We start from the raw sequence: 19,503 nt of genomic DNA on the forward strand, positions 1-19,503 counted from the left end.
AATTTAATTTCTACAATGTGCAGATGGCCACTGGGCATCCCCACTTTGAACACCCCCGTTTTACGTGTTTGCTTACATTTTGTCATTTCCATTGCGTTCACTTTCACTGTGTGACAAGAAGGGGTACAAGAATGACGCTTTATAGCTTGAGCAGTGTCAAGGAAAAGGAAGGAATACAAATGTAACCAAATAAAGGATCAAATCAAAGTAACAACTGAATTAGTCGTAAAATAGAAGACATTAAATAAAGACAAGTAAATTAAAAAGATTGACACTAAATACGTAAATACTTGAGTCAAAATGTGACAAAAGAAATGTACATTTCTGTATTTAAATTCAGCAATAATCAATAAATACAATCTATGTGATTGTTGATGACTTGAAGCTGCATGAGGTCTGTGTGAGTTGTCATCTTGGATATACTTTACTGTATATGCTATAATATACAGTATAATATACTGTACTGTATGTACTATAATATACTGTATAATATACTGTACTGTATATACTATAATATACTGTATAATATACTCTACTGTATGTACTATAATATACTGTATAATATACTCTACTGTATATACTGTATATACTACAATATACTGTATAATATACTCTACTGTATAGACTATAATATACAGTATAATATACTCTACTGTATGTACTATAATATACTGTATAATATACTGTACTCTAATGTACAGTATAATATACTGTACTGTATGTACTATAATATACTGTATAATATACTGTACTGTATATACTATAATATACAGTATAATATACTGCACTGTATGTACTGTAATATACTGTATAATATACTGTACTGTATATACTGTATATACTATAATATGCTGTATAATATACTGTACTCTAATGTACTGTATAATATACTGTACTGTATGTACTATAATATACTGTATAATATACTGTACTGTATATACTATAATATACAGTATAATATACTGTACTGTATGTACTATAATATACTGTATAATATACTGTACTGTAATGTACTGTATAATATACTGCACTGTATGTGTGTACATCTCTACCACTCATTCTTCATTTGTGCTCCACATGGAGTTTAATTTTAGAATTGCATGCATATTTCATGTTGTTTTAGAGGGTGGATGCTTTTAAATATTGAACCAGATTTGCAGCGTGGTGAGGGGGAGCCATTTTGTGTTCAAGCAGAGGGAGTCCACCATTTTATGCTGGGAGCTGCAGGCAGTGGTCCCGGTGCATTGCACTGCTCAGTCTTGCCGGTCGGGCTGGAGACCTTGTGGGCAAGAAATGTATACAAACTCGCCCCAAGTGCTGATAGAGAAGATTTGGCTTCACAGATGTAATCCTGGAAAATCCGTAAGCTATTTACAGTACGTCTGATTGCCGCCTTGGGGCTCAAGTGTGTTTTTGAAGGGAATGCTGGAGTGCGGCCATTGTGTCGCAGAGAGAAAGGGTTAAAAGCTGAGCCTCATTCGTTATCATACGCAGAAAATATTGTCCTGGTCCTGAGTATGGGGAGTGTGGGGGCCAGGGGGGGTCATCAAGATTCCACTCAGGGACCCCCGCTTCGGCACATTTTTGTCAAGCTGCTATGCGAGAGTCAATTAGAGAAATAAAAGGGATTTTTGTTGTCTTGGCGTGTGTACACATCACTGACTTGTGTAGTCAATGTCAGCGTGTGCTCTGATGTGGCTTTCTGTCAGGTGTCTTCCACCAGTCTCTAAGGAGATGCTCTTTATTCTGCACTTCCTCCACCTTCATTGGACATTAGAATGCATGATGGGATTTTTTGGGCCCTCCTGGGGGCGGATAGACGTAACTTTTATTTGTCATTGTGAGGCGTGGCCAAGCTGAGCCTCTGAAATGTTATACTTCATAGAACAATTGTTGCTATGTGGCACCTGTTGGTCAGGGTCATGTTTATCTGTTTCCGACATGCTTAACAAGTTGCAAAAAGGAAGTAGGAAGAAGCGGATCTTATTTAAACCTGCCCCGTCTCCATAGCAATTACTGATAACTCATTTGCACCCTATCTTTAAAGGGTCGTCCGCAATCCTTATGTGAAACCTGAACACATTTCTTTCCCTTTTCTGTGCGTCCTAACAAGAGAAAACGAGAGCATGAGCCGGTTAACATGGCACGTCATGGGAGGTACCTATTTCGGCTAAAAAAAAGTGTGAAAAAGTGTTTGCCCCCTTCCTGATTTCTTTTTTTTTTTTTTTCGATGTTTGTCACACTTAAATGTTTCGAATCATGAAAGAAATGTAAATATTAGTCAATGACACAACTGGACACAAAGTTTTTAAATGAAACTTTTATTGTTAAGGGAGAAAAAAAATCCAAAGCTATATGGCTCTGTGTAAAAAAGTGATTGCCCCCCCTGTTAAAACATAACACCACTGAGATTAATTGAGATCTATAAATGTGGAAAAGGTTATAAAGTCATTTCTAAAGCTTTGGGACCCCAGCCAACCACAATGAGAGCCATTATCCACAAATGGTGAAAACATGGAACAGTGGTGAACCTTCCCAGGAGTGGCCGGCCAACCGAAATGACCCCAAGAGCGCAGCGACGACTCATTCGAGAGGTCACAAAAGACCCCACAACAACATCCAAAGAGCTGCAGGCCTCACTTGCCTCAGTTAAGGTCAGTGTTCATGACTCCATCATAAGAAAGACGCTGGGCAAAAACGACCTGCATGGTAGAGTTCCAACACCAAAACCACTGCTGAACAAAAACAACATTAAGGCTCGTCTCAGTTTTGCCACAAAACATCTTGATGATCCCCAACACCTTTGGGAAAATACTCTGTGGGCAAGTTGAACTTTTTGGAAGGTGTGTGTCCCATTACAAGTAACGCCGCATTTCATAAAAACAACATCATAGCAAGCGTAAAATATGGTGGTGGTAGTGCGATGGTCTGGGGCTGATTTGCTGCTTCAGGACCTGGAAGACTTGCTGTGATAAATGGAAGCATGAATTCTGCTGAAGGAGAATGTCCGGCCATCTGCTGGTGACCTCAAGCTGAGAGCAACTTGGGTTCTGCAGCAGGACAATGATCCAAAACACACCAGCAAGTCCACCTTTGAATGGATGAAGACTTTGGAGTGGCCTAGTCCAAGTCCTGACCTGAATCCTATTGAGATGCTGTGGCATGACCTTAAAAAGGCACTTCATGCTGGAAAAGCCTCCAATGTGGCTGAATGACAACAATTCTGCTAAATTCCTCCACGGTGCTGGAAGAGACTCATTGCAAGCTGATTGCTGTTGTTGCTGCTAAGGGGGGGCCCAACCAGTTATTAGGGTTACTTTTTCACACAGGGGCCATGTAGCTTTGGATTTTTTTCTCCTTTAACAATCAAAAGTTTCATTTAAAAAGTGCATTTGGTGTTCAGTTGTGTTGCCATTGACTAATATTTACATTTGTTTGATGATCTGAAACATTTAAGTGTGACAAACATGCAAAAACATAAGAAATCAGAAGGGGGCACCACTGTACATGCTGTGATCATGCATTAATAAGTATATTGTATATTGATGATAACATGTCATACTTGCAGCATCTTGCCGTATTTTGATGATTTAAAACATTACCGCAACTTCTTTCCTAGGCGCGTTGATTTGACATAGCTCAGAGGAGCTAACGCTACTTCCGTCAACAACAGCAGCATAGAAACAGTGAGGACACTCACAATGTCCGCTCTCATTGGGATGACTGTGTCTTCCAGCACAAGACTTGAGCTACAGTCCTCAGGTAAAAAACGCTGACAGCAAAGGAGCATCTTGGTCAGTCTTCCTAGCGAAACTGAGAGCCAGTAGTATCCACTCTTCCGTCTGTCCCGCTGCAGTGGCTTGAGGCGTTGGGAGTGACGCTGGGACTAGCGAGGCCTTGTGTTACTCTTCCAGATGAATATAGTTTTTCGTGTTAGCTGCTACAATAACAACATCGTTGTAGCTTGGTTAATATACAGGAAGGTTGGTTGAGAGTTTTTTTTATTTTAGACAAAAGTAAACGTATACAATAAATACGGCATCAATTTTGAGTACATTTGCAGGATAAAATAGTTTCACATGCAAAACAGAAAGTGAAAGTCAACTAAGGAAATGAGAGTATACCTAATTAACAATAAAAACGGTACAGAAGAAAAGAAATGGAAAATAAAATGACAAAGTAGGGGTTTTCTACAAGATTCAGATGGTTCATTATATGAGACCCTGGCTTGTTTCGTGTGAGGTTGAAAATAACGAAGAAGAAGAAAGCTACATTGTGGAATCCTGCTTGCCGTCTGTTTGAAACCACTCGCATACAAAATATGACAGAATGGAAGCTCTCACTTCTCAGGTTTCGGACAGGTGCGATACTACAGCGTGCACGTCCGATGCCGCTCTCAGAGGTCCAAGGAATGCTCAGGTCGTTTTTGTGTTGGTGATATTCTTGAAAAATTAGGGGGAACATTGACAAAACGGGCCACAACAGTAGCCCGGATTTTTATTAGGGATTATTGTGCCTTTTGTGAGATCATTTAAACCTGCAATAAAAGCCTGTTGTTCCGGCGATCAAATCTGGTGCTTGTGTGTCTCACCGAACATTACAGTAACATTACTGACACTTAGTTACCAGTGTACAATACTACTTCTTTGAATGTGTATTTGAATGCCTCATATTTGTATTTTATTTCATTTGCATACGTTGCATACGTTTTGACTGATAATAGGCGGTATTTCACCACGAAAAAGCACGATTTATTTAATTTTTTTTTTTTAATTGTGACAGTGAAGCCGTGGAATTCTAACGTGAAAGACGAGTGACAACTGTGACTTAGAAGTTTATCAAACTAACGAAAAACTAATAAAAAGAGAGAATAAATAAGAGACTAAGTGTAAGTGAATGACTAATAAGTACAGGAGTAAAAGGTGACAAACATTATAAGATGCAGAAATATGTTCAACAATCCTTTGTATTGTTGTGTTGTTGACTGTTGATAACTTTATTCCATCACGTAATAAATGGTCGCTGCTTTATGGTTGAATGCTACCTATTATTAGTAAAAAAAAAAAAAAAAATTAAATGGATATTTAAGCGAATTGCAAACATTCATTTCCTAAATTAAGCATTTTCAAGCATAAGAATGGCTAAATGAGCGAAAATACAAATGTAAGGCATTCAAAAGCCGTGATATGAAGTGTAATACAGTATCTGTGACTTGTTGTGTGCGCCTTTAAGAAACGCAAGTGAAGTGCGTGTCAGCTCGTTAGACTTGACTGCTAGCAGCAGGTTGACAGTGTAGAGAATGGCCGACAGCAGCTCCTGTGTGAGTGTTGTTATGAAATAAAGTGAAATAAAGCGATTGAAGTGCATCGTGAGTCTCGCCTGGACCACAAACTGCTCAACCAGCAAAACGTTTTGGGCAAGCAACTGAAATAAACACAAGTTTATTTCATTGCAGTTAGAATTTACTATAGAAAATAGAAAATAATAGAAAAACGCAAATAGTTGCTTATATTGTTGTGAATCAACAATGTAATGTCGTGATGGCAGAACATAGCCTGGATTCATACTTACAGCAAAACCCAACATTCTCCGCGACAGAGATGGGCTGGTTGTCCCAAGCAAGAAATTCGACTCCCTTTTTATCCTCCGACCTACTATTTATTTTAAAAAAGGCGAAAATCGGGATCAGGACATGTCTCTTGGAATGTAATGTGTTGTCAGCAACGTAATCAACATGTTTGGAATATTAGCACAACAACCACTGAAGATAAATGTTTTTGATAAGTTTCTCCTAAAGTGGAGAAAAAAAACGCAAAACAGATTGATTGATCGGCGATACCCCTTCATTTCGGACGGATGTAATCAAATAGTCCCAAAGACACTAAATGAGAACTCCAGCTTGTTGCCAAATGTAGACAGCATGTGGGAAGTTCTGTCAAGATGCATGGTGGAGTGATATATCGTCATGAAGCCATAGACATGTGGATGCTGTCGCTTCATAAAACAAATCGCAACCTCTAAAGCTGGTTTAGTTTCAGTTGAGCTTCCTTGTCATTTTGATGCACTGTGGCCCATTGGACAAAAACTTATGGATATTAGGGGGAAGTTTCACACAGCACCGCGCAGAAGGGGGAATTTCATGATGATACTAAAATGCACTGCAACCGTTACAGGTGCACTTCATTTGACCTTCTCTCATAGGGGTTTCAGTCACAGGTTGTGCATGTTTCCAAAGGTCAGGGGCCTTGACAGCAAACGCACGGTCGGCTTTATGTCTGAGCTTCACAACCAGAAGTCCACTCGAGGATATGCAGCTCCCAGTAGGTTTGTTTTGGCTCGCCATTTGTGATCTAAAGGTCTCCTGTAATATCATTGGTCAAATTTACATGCTGCAGATAGATACTTTATTGATCTCCAAGAGAAATTCACCTATGAAATTCAAATAACAGCTGAACAAGACACAATTCATGCATTCGTTTTCTACTGATCCCACTCAGGGTCATGGAGGAACTCGCTGATCTTGAGCAAGAGGCTCGTACATTCAAGTGTCGTTTTTTTTTTTTTTTTGAACAAGGCTTGACGAGTTGAATTCCACGTACAAATATGCTGAAGGTTTTCCGTGTTGTGCGTGGGTACAAATGCTTAAGATTTTTCATGAGCTGCGCTCAAAGAACTTCTTCTGTGTACACAAAAGGCAGCATTTCTCTGACATATTGTTCACAAATCCGTCCAAGTCTGTATTAGTGAGCACTTCTACTTTGCCGAGATGATATGGATTAAGATGCTAATCAGACAGCAAGCATGATTATTGCACAGTTGTGCCTTAGCCTGGCCACAATAAAAGGCCACTCCAAACTGTGCTCTTTTATTACGCAGTGCAATGCAGGTGCGTTTTATTTCAGTATAAAATGTACAATGCTCACCACCAATGAATGATAATGTCAGATGACCACTGGAAGTCTTGAGCCCGGATAGACTGTTGAAGCAAGTGCACCTTTGCATCTCGCACGGTGCGTTCAAGGACTGCCAAGCAAAGTGTGACACTTGAAGAAAAAACATAATCAGTGTAGCATAAAGACATAAACATGGAAACATTGGAAATTGTGGGCTTTCTAACAGTGGTGCTGTGAATTATTTGTGTCTGAGATGTGTTTTTGTGGAAAAAAGCAGCCTATTTCTGACCAAAAATGCGCAAAAGTGCGGTGATCCACTGTTTATACAAGAGAATGTAAACAGTATTTTCACTTTAGGGATCATACTTATTATTATGGGGTGGCAGTGGCTCAGGAGGTAGAGCAGGTCGTCCACAAATCAGAAGGTTGGCGGTTCGATCCTTGCTCCCTCCACCCAAAGAACCATGTGCCATTCTTCAGTTTTCATTGGGAATGTACAGTACAGTATATGCCAGCGTATGTATATTTCCACTCTATGACTACATGAGGAATAAAACAAGATGAAAGTCATTCATTACTTAGTAGCAGTAATGGTGGAATAAAATGTTCCCATTTCTGATATATTTTCCCCTGGTTATTATTATTGATGGCAGAGCTGAAGTTGTTAAAGGAAATCTGCACTTTTGTTGGAATTTTGCCTATCATCCACAACCCTTATGTGAGAGGTGAACACATAATGTATTTCGCTTTTCTGTGCGCTCCAAAGACATAAAAACAGACAGCTCAGTACTGCACGTATGGCACCCACTTATTCCGCCTACTAAGCCGTCTGAAAAAAACTTCAAAAAGTGGCAACAACGCTCCACTTCGATATAATGTGACGCACATATTAACCAGGCTACAGAGACATTGTTCTTATTATTATTAACATCGTTACACCAATCGAACTGTGTTACTGGCGTATTGACACTTAGCCATAACACACTGGCTAGCTACCAGCCCGATAGCGACAAGCTTCACAACGCCTCAGACCACCACAAAAAAGGTAAGGCTACATACTATATTGGAGCTGACACCACTGCTGCTGTGTTTGGAGTAGTTAACGCTAGGTGTTGGCGTTCTGCTGTATGTCGCTATGTGAAATCAATGAAGGAAGTTCCAAAATAGGGCAAACACCTGTAAGTATTCCATGTTCTCATGAATGTACCCGTTACTACATGCTCACAGCATGGATAGGAAACCATAAAACCTTGTTGGAGGTGTTTTAATAGCGGGCTTTGTAGGCGGCATAGGTGGATCCCATTACGTGCACTACTGAGCTGTCTCTTTTGAGCTGTTTCTATATCTTTAAAATGCACACACAAGAGAAAGATGTGTGTTCACGTCTCACATAATGATTGTGGATGATGGGCAAAATTCCCCCCAAAAAGTGCAGTTTTCCTTAAATAAGCAAACTGACTCATCTAAAATCATCAAAGACTCTTTATACTGCATATCAATCAGTTCAAAACTAAGAAACTCCATTTGATTTCTTTTAAATCAAGTATAAAGTAAATGTGTACAAGAAAACGGCTGACCAGCCATTTGCAACAGTCCAGAGTTGTCCTGCTCAAGGGGCGTTGCACGAGGCATGGTGTGTAGACAAACGAATATATTTTTATTTTATTTTTTTTATTTATCCTTTATTTAACCAGGAGAACCTCATTGAGATTAAAAATCTCTTTTTCAAGAGTGTCCTGGCCAAGAGGCAGCACAATTTACAGGTTACATCAGACATTCGTACACACATAATAATAAAAAATAAAACAATAAAAATACAAGGTAATAAAAGTAATCAGGCAAAGCATTTACAGCATGATCATTTCTCAACCCAAACATTTAAAAGTCTCTCAAAAGAGTAAATTGAGACCAACTGATCCAGCTTCAAGTCAGATTGGATCTTATTCCAGGAAAATGGTGCAAAATAACTGAATGCCTTTTTTCCTTGTTCTGAGTTGACTCTTGGAACAGTCAACGTGATGAAGTCTTCAGATCTCAAGTTATAGCGATCACTTTCTCTGGGCAAAATATGATCACATATATAGCATAGCTTTATATAAAAAGAGGTACCAATGTTTCAGCCTGCGTAAAGACAAGGAAGACCAGCCGACATTATCATAAAGAACACAATGATGTGTGAAGGATTTTAGGTTTGTAATGAGCCTTAAAGCACCGTGGTAAACAGTATCAGGGGCATGTAAGGCCTTAGCTGGCGCATGCATGTATAAAATGTCACCATAATCCAACATTGATAAGCATGCTGCAGACACCAACCTCCTTTTGGCAGCAAAAGAAAGGCATGATTTTATCCTGAAAAGGAAACACAATTTTACTTTTAATTTTTTTGCCAGCTGCTGAATATGCGGGGCAAAAGAAAGTGCTTCATCAAGCAAAAGTCCAAGGTACTTATAGGTTGACACACGTGCAATAGGAGAACCTTGTAGTGTTATAATATTAGGCAGATTTTTTAAATTAGATTTCCAAGCATTTGTAAACAACATTACTTTAGTCTTCTCTGCATTTAAGACAAGTTTTACGTCAACAAGGCATTTCTGAAGCAAATTAAAAGCTTGCTGCAAGTTAAAAATAGCCTGAGTAGGTGTAGTTCCTGCGCAGCATAAGACCGTGTCATCAGCATAGAAATGAAACGTTGCATCTAACACAGTTTTATCAACATCATTAATATATCAAATAAACAAAAGTGGTCCCAAAACAGAACCTTGCGGTACACCTTTAGACACTTTCAATAGACCTGATGTACACCCCTCAGCCTGTACACACTGGTATCGATCAGAAAGATAATTGCCAAACCATTTGACACTTTTTTCTGACAGGCCAGCACTAATCAATCGTTGTTTTAAAATAAGATGATCCACAGTATCAAATGCTTTTGAAAGGTCAACAAAGAGAGCTGCACAGTGTTTTTTTGGTCTTTATTTTCAATAAAGTCATTAATAACTTTAAGAGCAGCAGAAGTTGTACTGTGGCGCCTCCGAAAACCAGACTGAACCTCACAAAGAGTACTATGATTGGCCAAGTAATCATTCAATTGATCACTTACAAATGATTCCAACGGCTTAGCCAGTGCACACAATTTGGAAATAGGCCTATAATTATTTAATATACTTGCATCACCTCCCTTAAGTAGCGCGTGTACATAAGCAGTTTTCCAAATACTCGAGATTTCACAAGTGAACAAGCAAAGATTAAAAATATATGTCAATGGCTTGGCAATAATGTTTGCAGCAAGTTTCAAATAATAAGACTCAATTTTGTCGGGACCTGCTGATTTTGTTATATCAAAAAATATTGAAGCAATAAAATAAAAAAGTATTTTAAGGCATGAGATTTGCACTCACATTCATATTTGAAATAATATAGTCTCCAAAATCTACTGTGCATGTAAAACATACAGAAACAAAAATGGATGCGGCAACAGTATTTCTATTACAGTACGTGTGCTGCATACTATGTAATGTGACAGTCACGATGTACATGGCAATAAAAAATTTGGGCTTGAGCAGCTCTAACGTCACATGTCTAATGTCTAATGTCTAATGCAGCGAGTTCAGCCGTGTTGGCGGCGGCAAACGTACGTAAAATAAATAAGCATACTTCAGTAACACAATGTTTAGATTCAGCGTGTTCAAATAGTCTGCAGAAGTTTAGGCCATGATGTTTTTTATCAGGAACAACTTCAACAGTTTTTTTGTTGTTTTTTTTTATGTTTTGACATTACAGCTACCGCTTTGCATTTTTAATAACGCTTGATGTCAACACAGAGATAATAAACACCCACACGCACACTCAGTGAAAGGCAATAAAATGATCCAATCAGTGGAAAAAGTGCAGGAGAAGGCAGCATGTCGGATGCGTACGCTGCAGAATGATGGAACAGCGACGCTCCTTTGGATTTGTGCTGTTGTCGTATTTATTTTGGTCAAATTATAGTGTCACTTTTTGTCTATTCTGTAGTGAGCTTCAAGTTTTCTGGACATGATCTTCATCATCAGTAGGTACTTTTGGGAATGTGGTTCATCAACACCGTAGCCCTTTTTTCCAAGTTGCTTGCCATTCTTGAAATGGACCTTTATTTAATATCATTATTAGAAATAACTGCAGTGCCGTTATTTTTATGTTCTTTTAAAATATTCAGATCAGACATGACTTTTTATGGCACTATCATTACACAAAATGGAAAAGTCTCGATGTCTTGTGTGTCATTTAATATACTTTTCCCTGTAATTCGTCGGTATATATTTAGTGTCTCTGGAAACCTTGGGTCCTGGACTAGAATTTAAAATAAGATCCTGTGGGTTCAAGCGGCTACTTTTCTGCACAACTAAAGTTTGCAGTGACTAACTAGCCAAGAGCTCTGTCGGGTTAAGGCAGGGGTGTCCAAACTTTTTCCACCGAGGGAGGCATGCCGAAAAAAAGAAGTATGCGGGGGCCGCTTTATTTGATATTCTTCAGCTTTTCATTGCATCGTTTATCTGCTGAAATTGCTGAGTAAATCACATATTTACCATTCAAATGAACGCGTAAGTGTGGCAGTACACACAGTATGTACTGTATTTGTTTGTGACAATGATTTCATGAAATAACAAAAAATAAAATAAAAAAATAGAGATGTGACAACAGCTACCCCGTGGGGGACCCGCCCCTGCCCGTGGGCCTTAATTATTTTACAGGGGGCCTACATTTTCCATACATACATGGGTTGCTGGCACCAGCATCATTCAAGTATGAGCAAAGACAGCAACACACCCGTCAACCTTGCAGAAAGTGAAGTGCAGTAGGGTATATGCAGTAGTGCACAGTATAGTGGCCCCTGCCTCGCACGTCCCCTCTGACACCTCAACAAAGGGGCCCGCCCCACCATTTGAAAATAACCAAAATTGATTTTCTGCCAGCCATCCATCCTGTAGTAAGCAGCTGCTACAGTGTTTCCTTTAGCAAGTGCGATATATTTATATTCCTTATCGGGGCGGTGTCCAAAGTGCAGCCCAGGGGTCTCTTGCGGGTCGCGGTGTTTTTTTTTATTGGCCCGCCCCCTTTTTAAAAATATAATTTAGGAAGAAAGCTAAAAACAAAACAAAAACAAAACAAAACGGTAGCAGCAGCAAAAGTGGAAAAATCAGCAGCAATTTTACAAGAATAAAATCAGAATATTAGGAGAACAAAAGTTTCATTATTTTGCAAGAATAACGACCCAACATCACGAGGAAAAATAAATACATAAAAATACAAGTCAATATTATTAGAAACGTGCAAAAAAAAGATGTGGCAATTTTTGGAATTACAAGAAGAAAATTTACAAGACGAAAGTTGAAGTACGGTAGTTGGAAAATAATTTTTAAAAAATGAACAGCAGGAATGGAAAAAAGTGCTGTAATTTGACAAGAGTAAAGTCAAAATATTACGAAAAAGATCCTGCAATTTCACAAGAATAAAATCATAATAATAAAAGAAGCATAGAGATGAAATATTAAAGAAAAATATACTGCGGAACAACAAAAGAAAATAAAGTTGTCATTTTTGGAAAATTAGGTTGTGGAAAAAGTTATACTATGGGAATAACATCTGAGATGCACTTTTTTTCTTTTTAAATATACACTATACAATACAATACACCTTCATAGCATATCTACGTTACAAAATATCAAAGTGGCCCTCGCATCCTTTCATTTTGAGTGTGTGGCCCTCGGTGTAAAACGTTTGGGTCCTGGAAGATACAGTCAGTTCTTCCCGAGTTAAGCAAGCCACTCTGTTGCTGGTCTGTTGCTCATATTTGCTGCTGGCACCACAGCCCCCACGACAAGACGAGAAAAACCTGGCTTAACTAATCAAGTTCGGAACTAACTTTGTAGTACCGCTCATTGCACATCTTCAGTGTTTGGCTCTGTTAAGCCGGATAACTTGCTTTGTGGTACAGGCTTGAGCATTAGCATGGGCAATTGTTGTGGTCCAATTTCTTCAACCAAACCGATGTTAGCCAGCAAGGCCACCAGTGGCTTTGTCTGTTTGGACTGGTGAGTAAGCAGGAATCAGACCAGACATGAGTTGGCCTCCAGACCCCCTCCGCAGCAATGACACATGCTGCAGTACACCGGCTACGCTTTCACACCAGCATGGGCAAACTTTGACATGATATACGGCCAACGGTGCGTCATACATCCCCAAGCTGTTAGTTCTTGCTGGCTGGACAAAAGGGCGTCATAGTTTCATTAAGCTCAAGCCATCTTGGTTGGGTGTGTGTGTGTGTGTGTGTGTGTGTGTGTGTGTGTGTGTGTGTGTAAGGAATTGGTGATCAGTGCATGATGCACACACTGCAGCAGCAGTGACCTCATGGTTCACCTCAGCTTCTGACTTGCTATTTGTGTGTGTCTTTGTCATACAGAAATGGAATGTGATCACATTTGTCTGAGGGGACAACCTTCCTCAAGGTAAGAGTGCGTGTGTGTGCGTGTGTGTGTGTGTGTGTTCCTCCTCCTTTTAACTAGTCAAGGTCGACACATGGTGAGAGCAGAGATGGCTTGATTTGTGAGTTGCTTTATGATAAGCACAACTTGAAGTTTAAAAGTCTTTGTCGTATTCCGTTCCTCCTTCTGGCTTCTCTCCGCACCGCGATAACATGCGAGGTGATTGACGACTGGGATTTTTCCACCAAATGGCTGAATGTTTTGTGGCGGCTTCACAGAATTGGGATGGTCTCGGGTCGACTCCTTTCTCTCACTGTTACTGTTGCTGTTTTACCAAAACATGGACTGCCCTGATGTGGCCCTTTTCTGTTTGAGGCCCTTAAATGTTTTGGGTTTTTTGTCAAAGCGGGTTGTGCGCAGTGACGACAGCCTCTTTGAAGGAAAACAATAAAGATACAACTGAACCTGCTTAACTGAAAGGTGCCTGCTTTTGTTGAGGGAACAAACCCAAAGGGGTTCTTTCTATGAAAAAGATGTGTTGCAGTAGAGCGGAAGCTCATTTAGTGTGTTTGTCCGTTAACGTTGAAAATTGCACGTTTTGCCTCAGCTTGCGTACATTTCCCGGTTAGCGTACATTATGGCGTCCGTCTTGTCGTGTTATTAACACACTGCGTTGTTAGTAGCCTATTAGCTAATAAGTAGAAACAGGAACCGCAAGTCGGCTGCGTCACCGGTCTATGATGTCATTAGCGGTGGACTCTGTAGTTCTTTGCTAACCAACACAGTCAGGCCACCAGTCTCAAAAATGTGAACACATTTTTAGAGTCGGCAATTATAGTTTTATGTGCATAAAAATATAGTTTGCATGAATAAAAAGATCAAAATGCATGAAAATGAAAGAATGAAAGGGATGAGCGAATAATTACGGTTACTTTTAGCTTCACTGAAGACGTGATTGTCGACAAAGACACGATGTGGCAGCGAGCTTTGTGTTTTGCTATGAGTTATTTCTTAAATTCAATAGCGAGGCATACGCTAATCACGGTTCCACCGTGTACGCTAATTGCTCAGCCTAATGTTGACACGCATGTGATGGTGCTGAGCTAGCAAAGAATTGCTGCTGTGTGGTAGCTGTGCTGCACTGTGAGCACTCATAGGCGGCAACAAAGCTAGCAGCCACCTCACTTCACTTGCGACATTATGTTATTGGAAACATGCTGGCAAACAAAAACTGGCCGGCGCCATGATCCAACTCATAGTGTGCAGTGTGACGGTAGACAGGCACGCTCGCGGCAGCCTCGGCATCAGGAAATGAGCCAATTCAGTGATTTTTACTTAAGAAAATGTTCAAAATGATTGGACTTCACTGCATGCAGAAAACACACACAGTCGTCTCTTTTCAGAAATTAATTAATCAATTAATGATGGCCGTTTTGTGGTAGACTATGGTCTATTATTAGTAAAAAGCACATTGAAGTACAAGTGATATGTAGTATCCTGGTCACTAGGTGGCAGTAATGACACAAAACATTGAGACATTACCTTACACAACATTACCTTAACACTGCATGATTCATGAAGTCAGCCATGGCATGTTCCACATGATAGCGTGAACAGAAGCTCTCCCATTCCTTGCGGAAGTGGTAAGTTTTTGGCTTCTTAAGTTGAGAAGAAATGAACTTGAGGCTAGCTTGCGAGCTAGCAGCCGTCTGGAGTCCCTGCAGCATAAGAGTTGCACAACGGGATGTAAACAGTGACTAATAGGAGTGTAAAGGTGTGACTACTATGTCTATGGGGCTCTAATAATGTTAAACACCGTATTTAGAAAGTCATAAACATGTTTTCTCTGCTCCAACTACAAAAATATTCCATTTATTGACATTGAATCCTCTAGTGCGGAAATTCATTGAGTGCAGTCGGGTTGCAGCAGATAATGGACAAATATTAATATTTGTTTTATGTTATCATTATTGTTGTTTTTTTTTCATCTCTGCCGTCCCTGACTGCTCGTCTCTGGCGTCAGTTGACTCGGCCAATTTAAAAAGAGATGAAATAAACGGAGGAAGACGATGTCGGACAAGCAAAAATCCTTTATTATCTGCAATTTCCCTTTGGTCACAAGTAAATGTGCCCGCAACGACTGCTGGCGGTTTGCATTCTGTTTATGTCGACAACCGCTGACGTCGACATCAACTCAGCCAGCTTGAGGGGCGTTGACGTAAGCGGTGCCGCTGTATGCTGTACACACTGGAGTATTTACCAGAGTACCGTGGAAGCAGGGTGGTGCGGCTATGCTGCGGGTTTCTCAAGGGACTTATCATGAAGCCTTCTGCCATCTGATTAGTCAAACATCTCAACGAAAATGCGGGGGTGGGGGGATCCATCACTTCCACACACACACGCAGCCTGTGGGCTTGTAAAAAAAGAAGGTTTGTGTGTAATCAAATGGTAGCCTCCACAGTGGCTGTGGTAGGAGCACATCCGTGAAGAAACGCCGGGGGCCCCAGCTTGGAAGACTGCCTCTGGCACACCTGGGGGTGGGAGCGTCTCGCACAAAGACACACACACACACACACACACGCGCATAATAGAAAAAAACAATGTCTATATGTATCATTATATTGAAGTTATGTTGTGAAAAATTCCATGTCAAAGTGACAGTTGATTGGTTGTGGACAGTTTCGCTCTGACTCACTTCCTGCTTTGGCCATGAAAGAAAGTTTCACTCTCACCGCCCATCAACCGTCTGTTTCTCTCTGCTCACCGAGTCATATTCACAGATCACCTTATGAATGGACGCCCGCCATTCATATTCAAGGCGGTGACTAGCTTGAGTGTCACGTTGCATGCAGGTGCTGGAAGGCGGTTTGCACCTTGCACACACACCTTGTACGCAAGCGCATCCACCCACCACGTGCACGCTTCAGTAAGCTTGCAGCTTCGCTGGCCCCTTTTCGCCTTGCTTTTTTTTTTTAAGATATTGCATTTATCTGCAATTAATATATGAAGGGTATTTTTTTATTATTTTTTTTTATTTTGTTCATTGTTATAAATGCGACTTAAAGAAAATGATTTATAAGCAGATTTGTATCCAAACATCCAATCTCGAGCCACGTCTTAATATCCCAGCATACGGTTCATTCTGTTGCAGAGTTCATGTTTGGTTTTTTATGCTCGTGGCTTATTTGAGGGACGCTGCCCCAGACATCAGTGACGTCAAGACACGATGCTGCACAATATCAGCCAACACCCATCGGCGACCATTCGATCGGAGCGTCCCTACTTTAAACAGACTTTAAGTATTGTTGGCATAAATGAAGCATTTACAAGCATAAAAATGTCTAAATGAATTAAAATACAAAAATAAGGCATTCAGAAGACACATTCAAAGACATGTTATGATATGTAGTACTCTGCACTGGTCACTAGGCATCAGTAATGTTACATTGATGAGACGACAGCCACCGCAGGAAGTACTGTACAAAAACTAACATGTCTGAGTCTATATTATGTCTATATTATGTCTTATATGTTTTATTTTCTCTTATTATATCAGGTAATAGGAGTGTAAGGGTGACTATAGGGGTGTTATTTCATGTCTAGAGGGCTTTAATACTATTAAAAACCACATTTAGACATCGTAAACTGGTTTTGTGTTTGAAAATCTTCCATTTATTTCTTTATTTATGGAGAGACCAGATGCATTGTTTGAGTGTTTTAGCACATGTGCTAATTCGCCACACTTGTTTGCTTTAAAACTAAGGAATCCTACTTTGCGGAAATTCACTCATCATGGAACCATTTAATCAATTACCATTTAATCAGGGTTGAGTAGTAGGCTTATTCAGTGATGAAGAAAAGAAAGAAGAAACAAAATAAGTCAAATAAGTCAATAGAAAATAAATAGATAGATGAAAGATACATGAACAAATGAATACAGGAGTAAAGATGATTTATTTTTTTATTTCTAGCTGTGATTTATGGAAAGCGGTAGACTCTTCCTTTGGCCACGTCGATGACCAAACGTCCTTGGACTTTTGACCTCGCATGAGGCAACACGGAACTAGAGAATTTGCTGCCCCTTGATTGCCACGTGAGCACTTTTCCACACACGAATGACGCACAAGTTTAGCTAATGCAACCATGTTCATATTTGCCGTGGATACGCAAAATGATCACATGATTTTGGTGGGTTTTTTATTGGCTACATAACCATGTGAATGATGGGATGCGTTGTTGAAGAACCCTCGTGGATGAATGAGTGAAGCTGACGGTGTGAAGCAAGCGTTGAACTGCTGCGTTCAGTGATAACAGACACTGCAAAAGCTACATTTCAAGAAGGCAAAAAAGCGTAAGCAACACTTGATTTATTTTCTGAAAAGAAAAAAATATCTTGTCTAGCAATTTTCACATAAGAAAAATAATCTTATCTTCAGAAAGTAAGTCTGCACAATCTTACAAAGATAGTTTTTGGCCAGAAATGAGTTATTTTTGTCATAAAAAACTGAAAACCTAATTTTGATCGTTCTTCAGCGCCAGAATGAGAATATTTGTCTTAAATGAAGAAAGAAACTGGTTACAGCCGGTTACTGGTTAAAGTGCAGGTGGCCAAGTGGTTAGCATGTTGGCCGCACAATCAGGCGACCTCGGTTCAAGTCTCTGCTGGAACATCTCTGTGTGGAGTCCTCTGGTCCTCAGGTCCTCTCGCTTCCTCCCACATTCCAAAAAGATGCATGTTAGCTTCACTCTGGGCTCTGAGAATGGGTGTTAAAGAACAATATTCCTAAGTCTGGAATATGTAACATTTTGCTGAGCTCCAGCCTCAGAAAAGTGCATTTTACGTCCATTTAGGAGTCTTACAAGAGCATTTGGCTTAAACCTTGTCTTGTAATAAGAACATTTGACTTAAATCTCACACTGTGATAAGAACAAATTGCTTAAACTTAAACCTGATTTCTTATTTTAGGAGTCTTTATATTCTTTTTTTCTCTTTTTTAATATATTAAATATTTAATATTTAGTATATATTTAATATATAATTAATATATTTAATATATATTTTCTCTTATTTAATATTTATTTGATTCAAACAAAAGAAAACAGCTCAGCTTCAGCCTAGTCCAGCTCCACAACACCCAAAGAGACAGAAAACAACGCAAAACAACCAAAAAGTGAAGACATGCAAATACACACATAGCAACAGTAATAATGATAATAACAATCACAACAACAACAATAAGAAATAATAAACTATGATAACAATAACTCATTAAATGTTAAAATCATACAATTCCTCTTCCATAAGGAAGACAACTTCCATGAGGTCTATTTATCTTTTTAATGCAGTACTTCAAATAAGCCTTTACAGTCTTAATGTCACAAGAAAAATATTGGAGTGATAAGAATTCTAGTCAAGCAAATTTGCTTCCTCCATTGGCAGAACTATTAAAGAAACCAATGTTCCGTTCATTTGTAGCAGCTCATGCATCGTGTTCTGTCATTTGTCTTCCTGTTCATACAATACAGTCACAATGGGCATATTTTAGACATGGTAGCAAACGGTGATTAATCATGATTAATTCATTTGAAAACTGTGTTTAATCTATGACAAATTGTGATGGGTTTTTCCCACCTGGAGGGTCGGGACCCAAAATTGGGTCGCAGACAACAAGAACAATTACATTAAAATATTTTGCGTAATTTCCAAATCAATTTCTTTTAAATGACAAATATTTTGAAAATTTGCAATGGCCGTCTTCTTCCTTGGTGTGTCATTTTATATTGTGTGTTTTTGTTGTTGTTGACATTCCTATTGTTATTTATTGTGGGCTCTGGAGTACATTTTGCACCTGCAATTGCGTGTATTTTTTGAAAAGATGACATGCGTGTGTTTTGAAGTCTTACTCGTAAATGAAAATACATTTGAGGCTTGCTTTTACCTCTGGAAAATGGGAAAATGGGAAAACAGGATGAGACCAGTGGTCTAACTCATTACAAATGTGTCATTTTGATCAAATGAATTGCAACACATGAAATAAATCCGCTGGGCCTGGTTTACTGTGATAGTCAGCACATTGCCTTAATGGCTTTGCCCGGACGCTTGTGATCACCTGTCATAGATGACTAAACAGTATCCAGTCCTGTGAGGG

General features: G+C 39.5%; 1 long non-coding RNA gene across 3 annotated transcripts in view; it reads left to right on the top strand.

Moving 5' to 3' along the window:
• Positions 1–19,503, top strand: part of LOC129168614 (uncharacterized) — a 71,998-nt gene that overhangs the window by 37,341 nt on the left and 15,154 nt on the right. For all 3 annotated transcript variants that reach the window (XR_008566303.1, XR_008566304.1, XR_008566302.1), the window contains one exon: positions 13,333–13,378. This is a non-coding gene — a long non-coding RNA (uncharacterized LOC129168614). The remainder of the gene's footprint in view (positions 1–13,332; positions 13,379–19,503) is intronic.

This window comes from Dunckerocampus dactyliophorus, chromosome 16, assembly GCF_027744805.1.
Source record: "Dunckerocampus dactyliophorus isolate RoL2022-P2 chromosome 16, RoL_Ddac_1.1, whole genome shotgun sequence".
Lineage (NCBI taxonomy): Eukaryota > Metazoa > Chordata > Actinopteri > Syngnathiformes > Syngnathidae > Dunckerocampus > Dunckerocampus dactyliophorus.